Raw genomic sequence first — 15,880 nt, 5'->3', positions numbered from 1 at the left:
GCCTCTAGGGACCATTTTTTACAATGCATTTGTACGGTACTTAGCATAATGGAACCCCAATATTTATAAGAGTCGCTAAGCATCATCACTGGAATCCAATTAAATAATAATAAATGCATCCTCTTTTCTCTTATGAACCTCTTATCTTTTAATAAAGATTGATTTTACTCATCATTTTCATTCAGGCAACCACACATTAGTGGACTTATTCATTTTATCGCCCCGAGTTTACCATCCCAACTTTCATGCCTGTCTGTCTCCTGGACCTATACTGAGAAAACTTGCCTTCAGATTGAAAAGAACAATTTTCAGAGTCATCAGTGCCATTGTTAAGTCAGACAGAGTGACAGAAGGTTCTTCTCATCCCCTAGCACCGGAGGGTCATTTACTGAATTACACAAATCAAAGGTGAAAAATGTGAGGCATGCCAAAAGCACACTTGCTCTCTTAGCTGGAAATGCAGAACAGCTGCTTTCCTCTTAAAAGTGCTCAGCGAAGTGACTCTGTCCATGCAGAATCCAAGAACTATATTTGGAAAAAAATCTCACATTGTAATTTATATAACTAAAAAAACAACTTGTGCACTTCATTACTTAAAACATTTGTTTTTGATTAAGAATACAATAATAAAAATGTAATTAATCTTCATCTAGCTTTCTTGAAATGCTTCAACCTCAACATTAGCAAAAGAATTGCAAAATAAAATGGGAAACAGCAGGTGGCATTTTAGAGCATAATTTTAATACAATCTTGCATATGTACAGTCATGCTATAGTGAAATGGTAATCATGGGCCACTTAGCAGGACAAAGCAATAACTTATTCCCTGTTTTCTATGCTAGCTCAGCTAGCTCAACAAGCCACTTACCTCAGCTACCAGAAAGAACCATGCTATCAGTATAGCTTTGTAATTTCAATTTTTCATACAGTGTGTGTGTGTTCTGTATCTAAGCACAGTCAAATCTCCTCAGTCCCTTGCCATATACATTAGTTTGTAGCAAATCCCTGTATATCAAAAATGTCAAACAATGAAAAAGGAAAAAAAAACACTAAAGAGAAAATTGGCCACAGACTCTCAACGGTTTCCATTCTCCCAGGCTTTGTAGGCTCTTTTGGTTCACCAACCAAACTCAAGTAAAAGCTAGTAATAAGAATTCTCCTCTGTCAGTTACTGTTATTCTGTCCTACTTTAAGCTGTTCTATCTTGCTGGGATAAAAAGACCAGAGGTTGTCATTCAGATAAAAAGAAATCAAATAAAAATCAGGAAGTGCCAAATAGACAGACTAGAAAAATAATAAGAAGCAGCAATAGTTGTTGCTGCATTTGTTCCATTTCAAAATGCTTTATAGCATATTGGTAGCTTGGGGAATTTCTCTTCCCACCAGAAGACAGCAGGACAGCCTAGGCAAAAATCAATCTCTCTCTGAATTGGTGAAGAAATAAATACTATGAAAGATCTATGTATTCAAGAAGAGATCTCTATCTACCTAGGTGTGGTTATACTGTTGAGAGAAAACTGGATTTGACATAATCCGCAGCCATCTTCTGCATTTAACCCCCACTTAAACTGGAAGCGAAGTCACCACAAAGTCAGGAGAAAAATCTGGCCTTGCTTAGGCAGACAAAAACAGCTGCAAGCCGCAGTTTTACTGACTGGAATAGTCAAAGTGAAAGGACAGATTCATGAGGAGGAGGGGAAATGTAGAAAACTGACCTTGATTCTGATTTTCTGTGTTTATGTGTTTTTTTGCTGAAGCCGCTTTCCTGATAAGGATGATAATGAATTGTTATTGGCTGTTGCTAGGGAAATTGTTAGCCTGTTAGGGGCTATTATGAGTTATGTGCTTTGTTCAGAGAAATTCTATAATGAGTTTAATTAGAAAGTGTGCTTTGGAGCAGTTCGAGAGAACTTTTCTTTGGGCAAGGACCTGACGCCTATACTCCCCAGCAGCTCGACAGAAAGAGGGCCTCTAGGAAGCCTGGCTGTTGATCACTCTAACCATCTCAGACTTTGGGTAATTATAAATATTTGGGGTTTTCTCAATCTACTGCTATAGAATACATGTGTTTGTGTGTGTGCTGGTGATCTAATAAAAGAGGTGTTTTTATGTAAAATCCCTTGTGTTTGTACCCATCATTTATCAGACAGAGGAGCTGTGTCCCCATTGATTTATTCCTGACACCACATGGAAAGAAACAGTTTAGTTCCCACTGTTTTGGATCCAGAAAATACCAGGTAACAATACAATGTCCCGCACCACAGAATGTGAGCATCTAAAAATGGCTTTGTTTCACTAAAACTCTGAAGAATATCTTCAATATTTAGCATGAGCTTTTGTCCATCCCTATTCAGGAAAGCATTTAAGCATATGCATTACTTTAAGCACATGCCTAAGTCCCATTATAGTTCTAAAGGTCCACCTCTACTTAAGACGTGTCATTGAAGTTAAAATTGTAAACACATTCATTAATTTAAAGCAACATTGTTAGATCATTGATTGTAGTTAACCAAGAAATTCCCTAAAAACCCTAATGCGAACCTGAATTCCCCTTCTCTGTCTCTATGTAGGGGTATTGCTATTTTATAAGTATTGTAACAGTTTTAGAACCTGGTCATATCATTAACATTAAATGAAAATGTAACATTCTATACACATCCCTCAGTAAATTTCAGTGATTGCTGTACTCTGCCATCTGGCAATTCAGATTTGAAATCTCCCTTCCAATCTCTATTGAAATTTGGATTAGAGGTTTGGATTAAAGCTTTCAATTTTGACCTCTGACTAGTTCTAACATGAAGGTAAAAAAATGTGTAGTTTCGCCAAAGTCATCAGTTTGTAACAAAACATCAAATTATATCAGGCTTTCCTGAGAACTTCTTTAAATGCAGTGTAAAAATGAGCCTAAATAATTATAAAAGTACAATATATATATTGATTATATGAAATTGTTGTACCAATTATATTATACCAGTAAAAACCAGCAGGATCTTATTAAAGGGGACAAGGCAAAGATGCCACATTTATTATAACAATTTATGACTAATAACTAATATCTTAATTCTTATACACACATATTATACCTATTACCTATACACACACACACACACACATTCACATTATACCTATTACCTATACACACACACACTCACATTCATCAGGTGTTCTGCAGCTGCTGCATAGTTACCAGTCCTGAAGATAGCTTAAGTTCATGGCTTGATTTTGCAGCTTGGGTTCGTAGCTTGTGGCAACTAACTGGCCAGGAAAGCTGGACACAAGGCTGAGCTGGATCTCTGTTGGGCAGGCACCGATGTTCTTCCATGTTGGCAGCAGAATGTTACCCAGAGTCTCTCATCTCACCCTTCTTTTTCATAGGCTTTTAGTTTGAATTCAAAGTCTATAGATCTTGCTGTGTCACGCTGTCTCTGGGTTTAGATTGATCACCCATCAATTGCAGGAGTGACTTTCAGCCTTGGACCTGGCTTTGATCTTCCTTCTGTTGTTCTGTTGTCCTTTTCTTTTTAGGTGGATGCTTCTTACTTTGTTTAGGGCTGTTGTCTAGGTCTTCAGCTGTTGGTATTTGAACTTTATCTTATCAGGACAGGCTGGGGCTGGAGGTTGATTCCATCATTCATACATACCTCATTCACACATCTAAACTAAACTAATAAGATTACAGCAGAGTTTGCAAAAATGAAGGTTGGAGGAAGCTTTTACAAAATGGAGTGAGTGTTTTAAAATGGGGTTTGAATTACAATATGGAACAGAAGTTACAGTGTAAGCAAGTGTAGTGAATGGTGAACAGAAGTTACATTAATAAAGTGAACAATTAAAAACAATTTCATTTATCAGTTCTACAAAATTACCACCAAATGATTGGATCTGGCACACATTACATGTGATTCTTTCTACCTGTTCTCTTTAGATGGGTTTCAAGTAATTCTAATGATAAGAGATTTATTAGGCACTTATTATTTTCTGGGGTTTTTTTTACACTATGTGTGTGTGTGAGAGAGAGATGTACTGTAAATTGTTCTATTAAAACTTGTGGCATATTTACTTCATCAGCTACATACTGTTTATTCTCCCAATCCTAGTCTGTTTTAAATATGACTATGACTACTGAACTGATTCATTGCCTGATACATGTGCCATCTGGTCTCTGTGCATGAAGAAAGGACATACATGTTTAGGGACACACATTGCCCTACATCCACATGTACAATTCCCACTGACTTCCATGACAGTTGTTGCAGTGGATCCAGGGCAGCTATAAGTCTTGGGAGTCATTACCCCATACAGATGTGTGGAGTGAAAATACATTCACAAAACAGCATAATTTTAAGCCTTATAGAAGTTGGATTTTGTCCTCTATAAAAAACAATGATAAAAAGTACAATATTAGATCAAGTTTGTACAACTACCAACTGAAGAGGGTGTACCTCTTTTGGACCACAGTTGATGTTTCGTGTATTTGAAATGGCTGCAAGGGACTCATGGATTTTAACTGGGCTGAAATAGTTTGGATGGAAAGCTCTTTTGTGTCACCTTTTCTAGGAAATCTACAAATAATTTTTGAAACTCTTCTCCTTCTACAGAAATGAAAACTACATAAGATGAGCAAGAAATAGATGACCTAACCACTAAAAAGCATGCTCTCTGGCTCTTGCCTCTGCACTTGGCTGGTTAAGTAATAGAGAAACTGCCTACTTGCAGTGATTTGTTTTTTGTTTTCAGCTCAGAGTCTATATGAGAAGAAAGTTGAGTTTAATCCACTGCAGTTAGTTATTGTTCAGGATAATTGCTACAGTGGAATAGTACCTTTGGGATGTGTATGTGGAGATAGCTGTCTGACCCTCTCTGGGGCCGCAACTTCCCGTCGTATACATCTTATATATTACAGTAAGAGGAGTAAAAATCTCTTAAAAGATACATGCAATCTTAACTGTAAAATAATCATTCTGAATGAAAGCAACAACCAAACATTGTTGTGCAAGATCTCCACTATAGTTTTGGTCAATACTCATTGCGTTTTCTGTTTTTATTTGAAAAGATCAAGGGACAATTTTCCCTAATGACTACATCCATGAACCCTGCAAACTGAGTATTCCATTTGGCAGTGGAGCTTTCAGCACTGAACATTATCCTGGCACTATCTCTATTTGGGCAAAGGAACCTACACTTTAGTACCTGTTGTTTAGCTGAAAGCAAATGGTTCCCCAAGACAAGCCTCCCTGTTTTTTTGTTTGTTTGTTTGTTTGTTTTTCAAATAAAAAATATGGCCTGGACTGCCCTTTGACCCCACTTAGCAGCTTCTCTTGAGATACTATCAACAGCTTTCTGTGCTTCAAATGTAATGTAGATGCATTAGTAACAACTGGGCGTGGAAGGACTCAGTGGGTAATCTAATGTCCCCTTTTTATAGCAGTCTAGGCATACACTTTATGTGACTGTGTGAGAGCAGAACATCCCAGTTTGGAGGCTACTGAGCTGACTGAAGAAAACAAATCAGCCTGTGAAAGAGAGAGGAATTTTGAGAGAAATACTATCCATGGCCACTAATGCCCTGGTATAGCTGGAGGAAGAACTAAGTTAGAGACCCGTGAAGCAGCAGATGCAAAGGCTATAGGTAGATTTGGAAAGGTACTAAAGGAGGGCAGGAGGCATATCAGAGATGGTCATGTAAAAGACTCTACAGGTTTGGCAGGTGTATATGCAAAATGGACTCATCTTTTCAAGTCAGGAACCTCAACTCTCGGCAGAATTCAGGAAACATTTTGGGACTACCTCTTCTCGTTCCAAGTTCCCCTTTCTGCATTAACATACCAGAGGTGCTACAAAACTATCTATCCAGGATTTATACACTGTTTATCCTGCCACTACACTCAGACAAACGGGATTTCTGTCAAGCACACAATATAAACAGAATAGACAAGATGGTCTAAGACCTCACCACCTTCAGAGCTTAGTGCAAAACTAATTCCTTTGACTAATACTTTATTGCCCCCCTCAATAAGTTCTTTCCCCTTTCACATAGACACACAGAAACAGATTAATTCCAAAGAACCTGATAAACTACTCAAGCCACTTCTCTTACAGGCTGGAAAGAAAGAAAGACAGAGAGAGATTGTTACTTTTATTTCTGCTTTTAATACCTGGGAGGTGCTTATATACTAGAGTGATGGAGACCACATAAGTAGATAGACAGCTGGATGCCTGGGGAGAATTTGCATGGAAATCAAAGAAACCCAGAGAGGAGTGGGGAAAAACAGGTTATCTGAAAATCCAGGAGGGAAATCAAAGCAGATGATTTTTTTCAAAGGCAATAAGCCCATTAGTTTGAACTTGTCATCAGGATAAACAGTTTGCCACAACGGCAGCGTGTGCACGGAATAAACAGGGAGTTGGAATGAAACAGCAACTGTATCTTACTTCCTTGCCTCAGGGAGAAGAGAACACGTTTGGAACACACTTTTTCCTACAAAGAAAGCAGACTCTGGAATTTCCACCGAAACTCTTCAGTCTTATAGTAACTATTGCTTAATGCATATCTCATAAAAGTGATGTTATTTCTCAAATAAATGGAAGCATTTTTCATTCCAGTTCTGTCATCCTCCATTCATTCGCACACACTTTCAGAATGAGAAAAGAGTCCTGTGGCACCTTATAGACTAACAGACGTATTGGCGCATGAGCTTTCATGGTTGAATACCCACTTCGTTGGATCCATGTCATGTTTAGAACTGTTAGTCTAAGACAGAGCAAGGTATAGGTGTTCATCTGCTTGCCTAATAGGAGCTTCACTGATACTATGATTTTTATTTCTTTTGACATACATATTCTTTCACAGCATGTAGAGACATGAAACAGAGCTCCTACCTTCCATCAGCTAGATTCTCCATCACTGCACTATTTCTATACAGCTCTGTACACTACAAATCTTCTAATGTGAGATTAGCTTTGAAAAGATTCATGACCACGAAGATAAGGATATCCTTGTGCCTTTCCATTTTCTATAGAGATGCAATGGCTTAAATGCAAAAAATGTTTTAAGGAAAAATGCCTCATTCTATGATATACTCACACAGCAGTGTCTTTTCATACAAAACAGTTTCTCAGCATGGATAGAGCATGACTTAGCAGTCATCATGAGATAGCCATTCTTTTTAGGAAGAAAGAGCAACAGTGACACCCAGTGCAGTAGAGCTGCATAGCAGGGTTTGGGATTTTCTTCCAGGTTTTTATTTATTCTATTGCAAAGATAAAAGTTAGGCCAGGAAACTTTTCAAGATCCAAACTGCACCATCAGTGCAGATTAAAGGATCTGATCTAGAATTAAACTGCTAAGCGGTACATTGAGAAATGATCCCAGATTTTAAAATCTCTCCTCTTCCATTAGAAGAATGAACTGTCTATTTTTTAAAAATGTTATTTTATGCCTGAATATGTCATGATTTCCTAACAATGATGCAAAGACTGAAAAGATTCATAGATTCCGAGGCCAGAAGGGACCGTTGTGATCATCTAGTCCTACTTCCTGTATAACACAGGTCAGAGAACATCCCCAAAAGATGCTGAAATATCTCACTGGATAGCCTTCAATTCCACAAGGGATAACTGCAAAGCATCCAAATAACTGTTAAGCCTAGAAGGATGGTCTTATTGAAGAGGGCCCTTTCTCAAGGTTATCTTTGTAATAAAAGGGAGCTGGTTTAAACCAAAACCACATTAAGAGTGGGAACAAAAGTATCAAAGCTCTCCAAGTTTTCTAAGAGCAAGAAAAGGTGCAAAGGGCAGAGAGAGATAAGACTATAGCAAAAGACGGTTACTCACCTTTGTAACTGTTGTTCTTCGAGATGTGTTGCTCACATCCATTCCAGTTAGGTGTGCGCGCCGCGTGTGCACGTTCGTCGGAAACTTTTTACCCTAGCAACTCCAGTGGGCCGGCAGGTCGCCCCCTGGAGTGGCGCCGCCATGGCGCCCAATATATATCCCTGCCGGCCCACCCGCTCCTCAGTTCCTTCTTGCCGGCGACTCCGACAGTGGGGAAGGAGGGCGGGTGTGGAATGGATGTGAGCAACACATCTCGAAGAACAACAGTTACAAAGGTGAGTAACCGTCTTTTCTTCTTCGAGTGATTGCTCACATCCATTCCAGTTAGGTGAATCCCAAGCCATACCTAGGCGGTGGGGTCGGAGCGAGAAGTCGCGGCATGGAGCACAGCAGATCCGAAGGCCGCATCCTCTCTAGACTGCTGGACCAGGGCGTAGTGGGAAGCAAAGGTGTGGACCGATGACCAGGTCGCTGCCCGACAGATTTCCTGGATGGGCACACGGGCAAGGAAAGCCAGCGACGACGCCTGCGCCCTGGTAGAATGCGCAGTCACACGGCCCGTAGGGACGTGGGCCAAGTCATAGCAGGTCCTGATACAGGACGTTACCCAAGAGGATAACCTCTGGGAGGAGATAGGAAGCCCTTTCATGCGGTCCGCTACTGCCACGAAAAGCTGGGGGGATTTGCGGAAGGGCTTAGTCCTCTCCACGTAGAACGCGAGAGCCCTACGGACATCAAGCGAGTGGAGCTGCTGCTCCCTGCCTGAGGAGTGAGGTTTCGGGAAAAAAACCGGGAGGAATATCTCTTGGTTGACGTGGAAGGCTGAGACCACCTTGGGGAGAAAAGCAGGGTGTGGTCTCAGCTGCACCTTGTCCTTGTGGAAGACCGTATATGGGGGGTCTACCACAAGAGCCCGGAGTTCCGACACCCGTCTAGCTGAGGTGATAGCTACTAGAAAGGCCGTCTTCCAAGAGAGGTAAAGCAGGGAGCAAGTAGCTAACGGCTCAAAGGGGGGCCCCATGAGCCGGGACAACACCAGGTTAAGATCCCAGGTTGGAGCAGGGGGACGGACGTTAGGGTATAAACGTTCCAGCCCCTTAAGGAATCTAGACACCGTCGGGTGGGAAAAAACAGAGCGACCATCCGCACCCGGGTGAAAGGTGGAGATAGCTGCTAGGTGGACTCGTAACGACGATATGGCCAGACCTTGCCCTTTGAGGGACCAAATGTAGTCTAAGATGTCGGCTACTGAAACTTCCATAGGGCGGAGATTTTTCTCCACGCACCAAAAGGAGAAGCGCTTCCATTTGGCCAAATATGTCGCTCTTGTGGACGGCTTCCTGCTGCCCAAGAGCACCTCCCTCACCGGCGTGGAACAGCGCAGCTCAGAGCCAGTCAGCCACGCAGGAGCCACGCCGCTAGGTGCAGCGACTGCAGGTCCGGGTGACAGAGGGTCCCGTGCTCCTGGGTAATCAGGTCCGGATGAAGGGGCAGGGGAACTGGGTCGGCTATGGTCAGGTCCAGCAGCATGGGGTACCAGTGCTGTCTGGGCCATGCCGGGGCTACCATGATCACGTGAGCCCTGTCCCTGCGCACCTTCAGAAGGACCCTGTGGACCAACGGGAATGGGGGAAACGCATAGTACAGGTGGGTCGACCACTGGATGAGGAAGGCATCCGCTATCGACCCGGGCTCCCTGCCCTGAAAGGAGCAGAACGCTTGGCACTTCCTGTTCCCTTTGGACGCGAAGAGGTCCACCCGGGGATAACCCCACCTCCGGAAGATGGAGAGGGCGACGTCTGGGCGGAGGGACCACTCGTGTGACAGGAAGGATCTGCTCAATCGATCCGCCAGCGTGTTCCGTACTCCGGGGAGGAAGGAAGCCATGAGGTGAATGGAGTGGGCTACACAAAAGTCCCAGAGTCGTATCGCCTCGTGGCACAGGGAGGAGGATCTGGTGCCGCCCTGCTTGTTGATATAATACATGGTCGTCGTGTTGTCGGTGAACACCGCGACACAACGACCCTGGAGCTGATGACAGAACGTTTGACAAGCAAGACGGACCGCTCTCAACTCCCGCATGTTGATGTGTAGCCGCACCTCCTCCTGGGACCACAGGCCCTGCGTCCTCAGGGTCCCTGCGTGGGCCCCCCAGCCGAGATCTGAGGCATCTGTTGTTAGGGACACCGAGGGCTGAGATGGGTGGAAGGGGAGACCCGCACACAACACTGACTGGTCCAGCCACCAGTCGAGAGAATCTAAGACCCCCTGGGGGATCGTGATTAACATATCTAGTGGCTGTCTTGTCGGCCTGTAATGACCGATGAGCCACAGCTGGAGTGGCCTCATGCGGAGCCGAGCGTAATTGGTCACGAAAGTACAGGCCGCCATGTGGCCTAACAGGGTTAGACACGTCCTCACTGACGTCAAGGGGGCTGTCTGTAGCCGTTGCACGATGGCCGACAAGGCCTGGAACCGCTGCAATGGCAGCAAGGCCCTGCCCACAGTGGCGTCCAGGACGGCCCCGATGAATTCCACCCTTTGTGTGGGGGCCAGGGTGGACTTGTCTGTGTTCACCAAGAGGCCCAGAGCGGCGAACATGTCGGTGATCACACGGACATGGCTGCAGACTTGTTGGTGCGACGTGCCTCGAATCAACCAATCGTCCAGATACGGGAACACGTGGATACGACTGCGCCGAAGCTGCGCCACAACAACTGCCATGCATTTCGTAAACACTCTCGGGGCCGTGGACAAGCCAAATGGGAGGACTGCAAATTGGTAATGCAGAGACCCCACAAGGAAGCGAAGGAAACGTCTGTGGGGTGGCCAGATAGCAATGTGAAAATACGCGTCCTGCATGTCGAGGGCGGCGTACCAGTCTCCCGGATCCAGGGATGGGATAATGGTCCCCAAGGAAACCATGCGGAACTTCAACTTCACCAGGTACTTGTTGAGCTCTCGCAGGTCGAGGATGGGCCTGAGGCCTCCCTTGGCCTTGGGGATCAGAAAGTAGCGGGAATAAAACCCCTTGCCTTTCTCGTTCTCCGGCACCGCCTCTATAGCTCCTTTGCCGAGGAGCGTCTGCACCTCCTGCCGAAGGAATTGCTCGTGAGAGGGGTCCCTGAAGAGGGACGAGGAAGGGGGGCGGGGAGGAGGAAATGAAACAAACTGCAGGCGGTATCCCGACTGCACCGTGCGTAAGACCCAGCGGTCTGATGTTATTAGGGACCACGCCGGGAGGAAAAAAGAAAGGCGGTTGGAAAACGGGGGGAAAGGATCCAATGGGGAAACTGTTACTGCGCCCTCGGGCGCACCTTCAAAATGAAGGCTTGGGACCAGGCGGGGGCTTAGAGGAGCCTTGGTTTTGGCCCCCTTGGTTCCCCGAGTGCCTGCGCCTTCCGTTCCTGCCGCGGCGCCTGTTAAGGTCCTGCCGCTGGCGGAACTGGAGATACGGCCTGCGCTGTTGTTGCTGTTGCTGCGGCCGGAAGGGTCTGCGTTGCGTCACTGGAGTGTGCATCCCCAGTGACCTCATGATGACTCGGTTGTCTTTTAGACTCTTGAGTCTAGGGTCTGTCTTGTCCGAGAACAGCCCTTGGCCTTCAAAAGGAAGGTCCTGTATTGTGTGCTGGAGCTCCGGCGGAAGGCCGGAAACCTGCAGCCAGGAGAGGCGACGCATTGTTACACCCGACGCGAGGGTACGGGCAGCCGAATCCGCAGCGTCCAGAGAGGCTTGCAAGGATGTGCGTGCGACCTTCTTGCCTTCCTCTAAGATGGCCGCAAACTCCTGACGAGCATCTTGTGGCAACAGCTCCTTGAATTTGTCTGCTGCCACCCAGGAGTTAAAGGCGTATCTGCTTAACAGGGCCTGTTGGTTGGAGACCCTGAGTTGCAGCGCCCCAGCCGAGTACACCTTACGGCCGAGGAGATCCATCCGCCTGGCCTCCCTGGATTTGGGGGCTGGAGCCTCCTGACCATGACGCTCTTTATCATTGACGGATTGGACCACCAGGGAACACGGAGTCGGGTGTACGTGGAGGTACTCGTAGCCCTTAGAAGGAGCCATGTACTTCCTCTCGACGCCCTTCGCAGTGGGAGGAATGGAGGCCGGAGACTGCCAGATGGTGTTGGCGTTGGCCTGGATGGTCCGTATGAACGGCAGGGCGACCCTGGTGGGAGCGTCTGCCGAGAGGATGGTGACAATAGGGTCCTCTACCTCCGAGACCTCCTCGGCTTGTAGACTCAGGTTTTGGGCTACTCGCCGGAGGAGGTCCTGGTGCGCCCTGAGGTCCAGCGGGGGGGGGGCTGTTGGAGGAGGTCCCAGCCACCGCTTCATCAGGGGAAGAAGATGAGGAGACCCCCGGCAAGAGGGTGTCTAAAGGGGGGTCTCCCTCGGCCCTCGCCTCTGCCTCAGGAGCCAAAGTGGAGTCCTGGTGCTTGGATCCTTCCTCCCCATCCGGGGAGGGAGGGGGGCGAGACAACGAGGCCTCAGGTGCCCTGCGCTCCGCAGTCGCCGGCCTAGCAGGGAGCTGTTGGGGGCCCTGGGCCTGATGATATGCCCAGGGTGTCCAGAAACCCCATTGCTGTGGGGCTGGTTCCTGCTGTGGAGGCTCGCTGAACAGCGCCGCCTGCCGGTCGGTGCCCAGCGCGTACCCACTGTCCGCCAGCGAAGACACGGACGGCTGCCTAGAGGGCCATGGCGGGGCGGACCCTGGATGGTAAGGGTCCGCGCGGGCCGGCACGGGCGATCGTCTCGGTGCCGGGGACCGGTGCCGGGAGTCGTAACGGTGCCGGGAGCGGGACCGAGTTCTGCCACGGTGCCGGGATCTGGATCGGTACCGGGCGCCGCTTCGGTGCCGGGATCGGGACCTGCCACCGGTTCGGTACCGGGAGGTCGACCGGGACCGGGACCTGCCACCAGCTCGGCGCCGGGAGGTCGACCGGTGCGGCGAACGTCTGGATCGGCTCCTGGACTCGCGGTGCCGGTAACGACGGCTGGAGTCTGACCGCGATCGTCTCGGTGTCGACCGGCGCCGCGAGTGCGACCGGTACCGCTGAGGGGAGCGGTGCCGGGACTGCGAGCGGCGGCGGGATCTGGAGCGACCGTGACGTCGGGACCTGGAGCGAGAACGAGAGTCCCGGGACGGTGCCGACATCATAGGCTTGCCTCTGGACACGACCCGCACCGGAGGTACCGGGGGTGGTAGCTGAGTGGGCTCGGTCATGGCTATGAGGTCCCGTGCCGAGGCGAAGGTCTCTGGTGTAGATGGCACCACTATCTCGACCCCAGATGTCATGGGGGAGCTTGGCGGCACCGGACTCGACGGACCCGCCGGGCCCGGAGTCGACGGTGCCGGCGGCGCCGCGGCCGATGCTGAGGCCGGGCGCTCCACTCGGGTGTGCCTGGCCGGAGTAATGGACTTCGACGGCCTAGGCTCTGTCCCCGGTGCTGGAGAAGGTCGGTGCCGGGGAGTCTTCTCGGTGCCGGTGCGATCCGGTGCCGGCGCCGAGATCACGGCCTGCGAAGCCGCCGGGTCAAGTGCCGCCTCCATGAGGAGAGTCCGGAGCCTTTGATCCCTCTCCTTCTTAGTCCTTGGCTTAAAAGCCTTGCAGATGCGGCACTTGTCGGATCTATGCGATTCCCCCAGGCACTTCAGGCACGCGTCGTGGGGGTCGCTGGTGGGCATAGGCTTCTTGCAGGCCGCACACTGCTTGAAGCCCGGCGAACCAGGCATGAGCCCGGTGCCGGGTGCCGGGAAGGGCTAAGCCCCCGGCGAAAAACTATTTACAACTACTTAACACTTAACTACTACTATCTAACTTAACAGTCTAATTAACAACTACAATAGAGATAACGATAGAAAACAAGGAGAGCTAGGGACGTGGAGGACAGCTATGCCGCGCTCCACAGTTCCAACGACCGACACGGCGGTAAGAAGGAACTGAGGAGCGGGTGGGCCGGCAGGGATATATATTGGGCGCCATGGCGGCGCCACTCCAGGGGGCGACCTGCCGGCCCACTGGAGTTGCTAGGGTAAAAAGTTTCCGACGAACGTGCACGCGCAGCGCGCACACCTAACTGGAATGGATGTGAGCAATCACTCGAAGAAGAACTAAAGGTATGTCCGCACTATCCTTGTTATAGTGTGACCGCGGCTGCACTGTGACATGGGCAGTTTAGTCATGTTTTATCATCATAGACTCATAGACTCATAGACTCATAGGTCAGAAGGGACCAATCTGATCATCTAGTCTGACCTCCTGCAAAAGGCAGGCCACAGAACCCCACCCATCCAATTTTATAACAACCCCTATCCCAGGACCGAGTTATTGAAATCCTCAAAAATGGTTTGAAGACCTCAAGCTGCAGGGAAACCACCAGCAAGCGACCCGTGCCCCACGCTGCAGGGGAAGGCGAAAAACCTCCAGGGCACCTGCCAATCCGCCCTGGAGGAAAATTCCTTCCCGACCCCAAATATGGCGATCAGCTAAACCCTGAGCATGTGGGCAAGAGTCACCAGCCAGCACCCAAGAAGGAATTCTCCGCAGCAACTCAGTACCCATCGCATCCAACATCTCCCCGCAGACCATTGAGCAGACCTGTGTGGTGGTAATTCAAGATCAATTGCCCAAATTAACGATCCTATCATAACATCCCCTCCATATACTTATCAAGCTTTGTCTTAAAGCCAGGAAAGTCTTTTGCCCCTACTACTTCCCTCGGAAGGCTATTCCAGAACTTCACTCCCCTAATGGTCAGAAACCTTCGTCTAATTTCAAGTCTAAACTTCCTAATATCCAGTTTATACCCATTCGTCCTCGTGCCTACATTAGTACTAAACTTAAATAATTCCTCTCCCTCCCTAACGTTAACCCCCTTGATATATTTATATAGAGCGAGCATATCCCCCCTCAGCCTTCTTTTGGCCAGGCTAAACAAGCCAAGCTCTTTGAGTCTCCTTTCATAAGGCAGTTTTTCCATTCCTCGGATCATCCTCGTAGCCCGTCTCTGAACCTGTTCCAGTTTGAATTCATCCTTCTTGAACATGGGACACCAGAACTGCACACAGTATTCCAGATGGGGTCTCACCAACGCCTTATATAACGGTACTAACACCTCCTTGTCCTTGCAGGAAATACCCCGAAATCATCAGAGGAGAGCTCTCCTGGCAATTAAAAAAAAACCCACGCCAAATGAGAGGTAGTAGCTTTATCAGATAAATTGCTGTCTATACTGGCACTTTTCAGTACTAAAACTTTTGTTGCTCAGGGGTGTGTTTTTTCAGCCTAACCCATGCACATCATTCATTGGAGTGCTGTCTGTCACCGACCAGCTCTGAAGTAACCACAGCTTACAGCCACCCAATTCTTTTGGTGTGCTGTTTGTTATTTAGGGCTAGTTTACTCTGGCAACATTAAAGCGCTGCCATGGCAGTGCTGTCACGGCAGTGCTTTAACACAGTTTGTGTAGTTGCGGCAGAGGGGCACAGGTCCCAGCACTGGTGCACTGTTTACAATGGCACTTTACAGCGCTGAAACTTGTTGCGTGGGGGGGGTCACACCCCTGAGCCAGAAAGTTGCAGTGCTGTAAAGTGCCAGTGTAGACAAGCCCTAAAATGAAAACAAATTCCAAACAACCCAGCTCACAGTGAATAATAGGGACTAGTGGCTAACTAGTAGAGGGAAGGAGTTAATACATGGGGACATACAGTCTTACAATCCACCATATACTAGACCTATGAGAAACAGCTGTGTGATGTGAAAAGCCACCACTAGTGGTGGGAGGGAGTGGTACCATGGAAAATGAGGAAAGAATGGAAAGATTCTGAAGCTATGATTGTAAATTCATAAGAAAAGTTTGCTAATAAAAGAAGTCTCAAGCCCAACAAGGGATAAGAGGTTAATAAAACTCATGTTCACTGTTACAACATTAAACAGTTAAGTGTGCTCTGGGGCGCCATGTCAAGTTATCACCGGTTTACTCCCACTGTAACAAGCACCATCAAAAATCTTCCTCCTCCTTTTTCAGGGTCTTTAACAAGAGCTTA

The sequence above is a fragment of the Gopherus flavomarginatus genome, chromosome 3 (genome assembly GCF_025201925.1).
Source record: "Gopherus flavomarginatus isolate rGopFla2 chromosome 3, rGopFla2.mat.asm, whole genome shotgun sequence".
Classification (NCBI taxonomy): domain Eukaryota; kingdom Metazoa; phylum Chordata; order Testudines; family Testudinidae; genus Gopherus; species Gopherus flavomarginatus.
Note: the sequence above shows the minus strand (reverse complement) of the source record.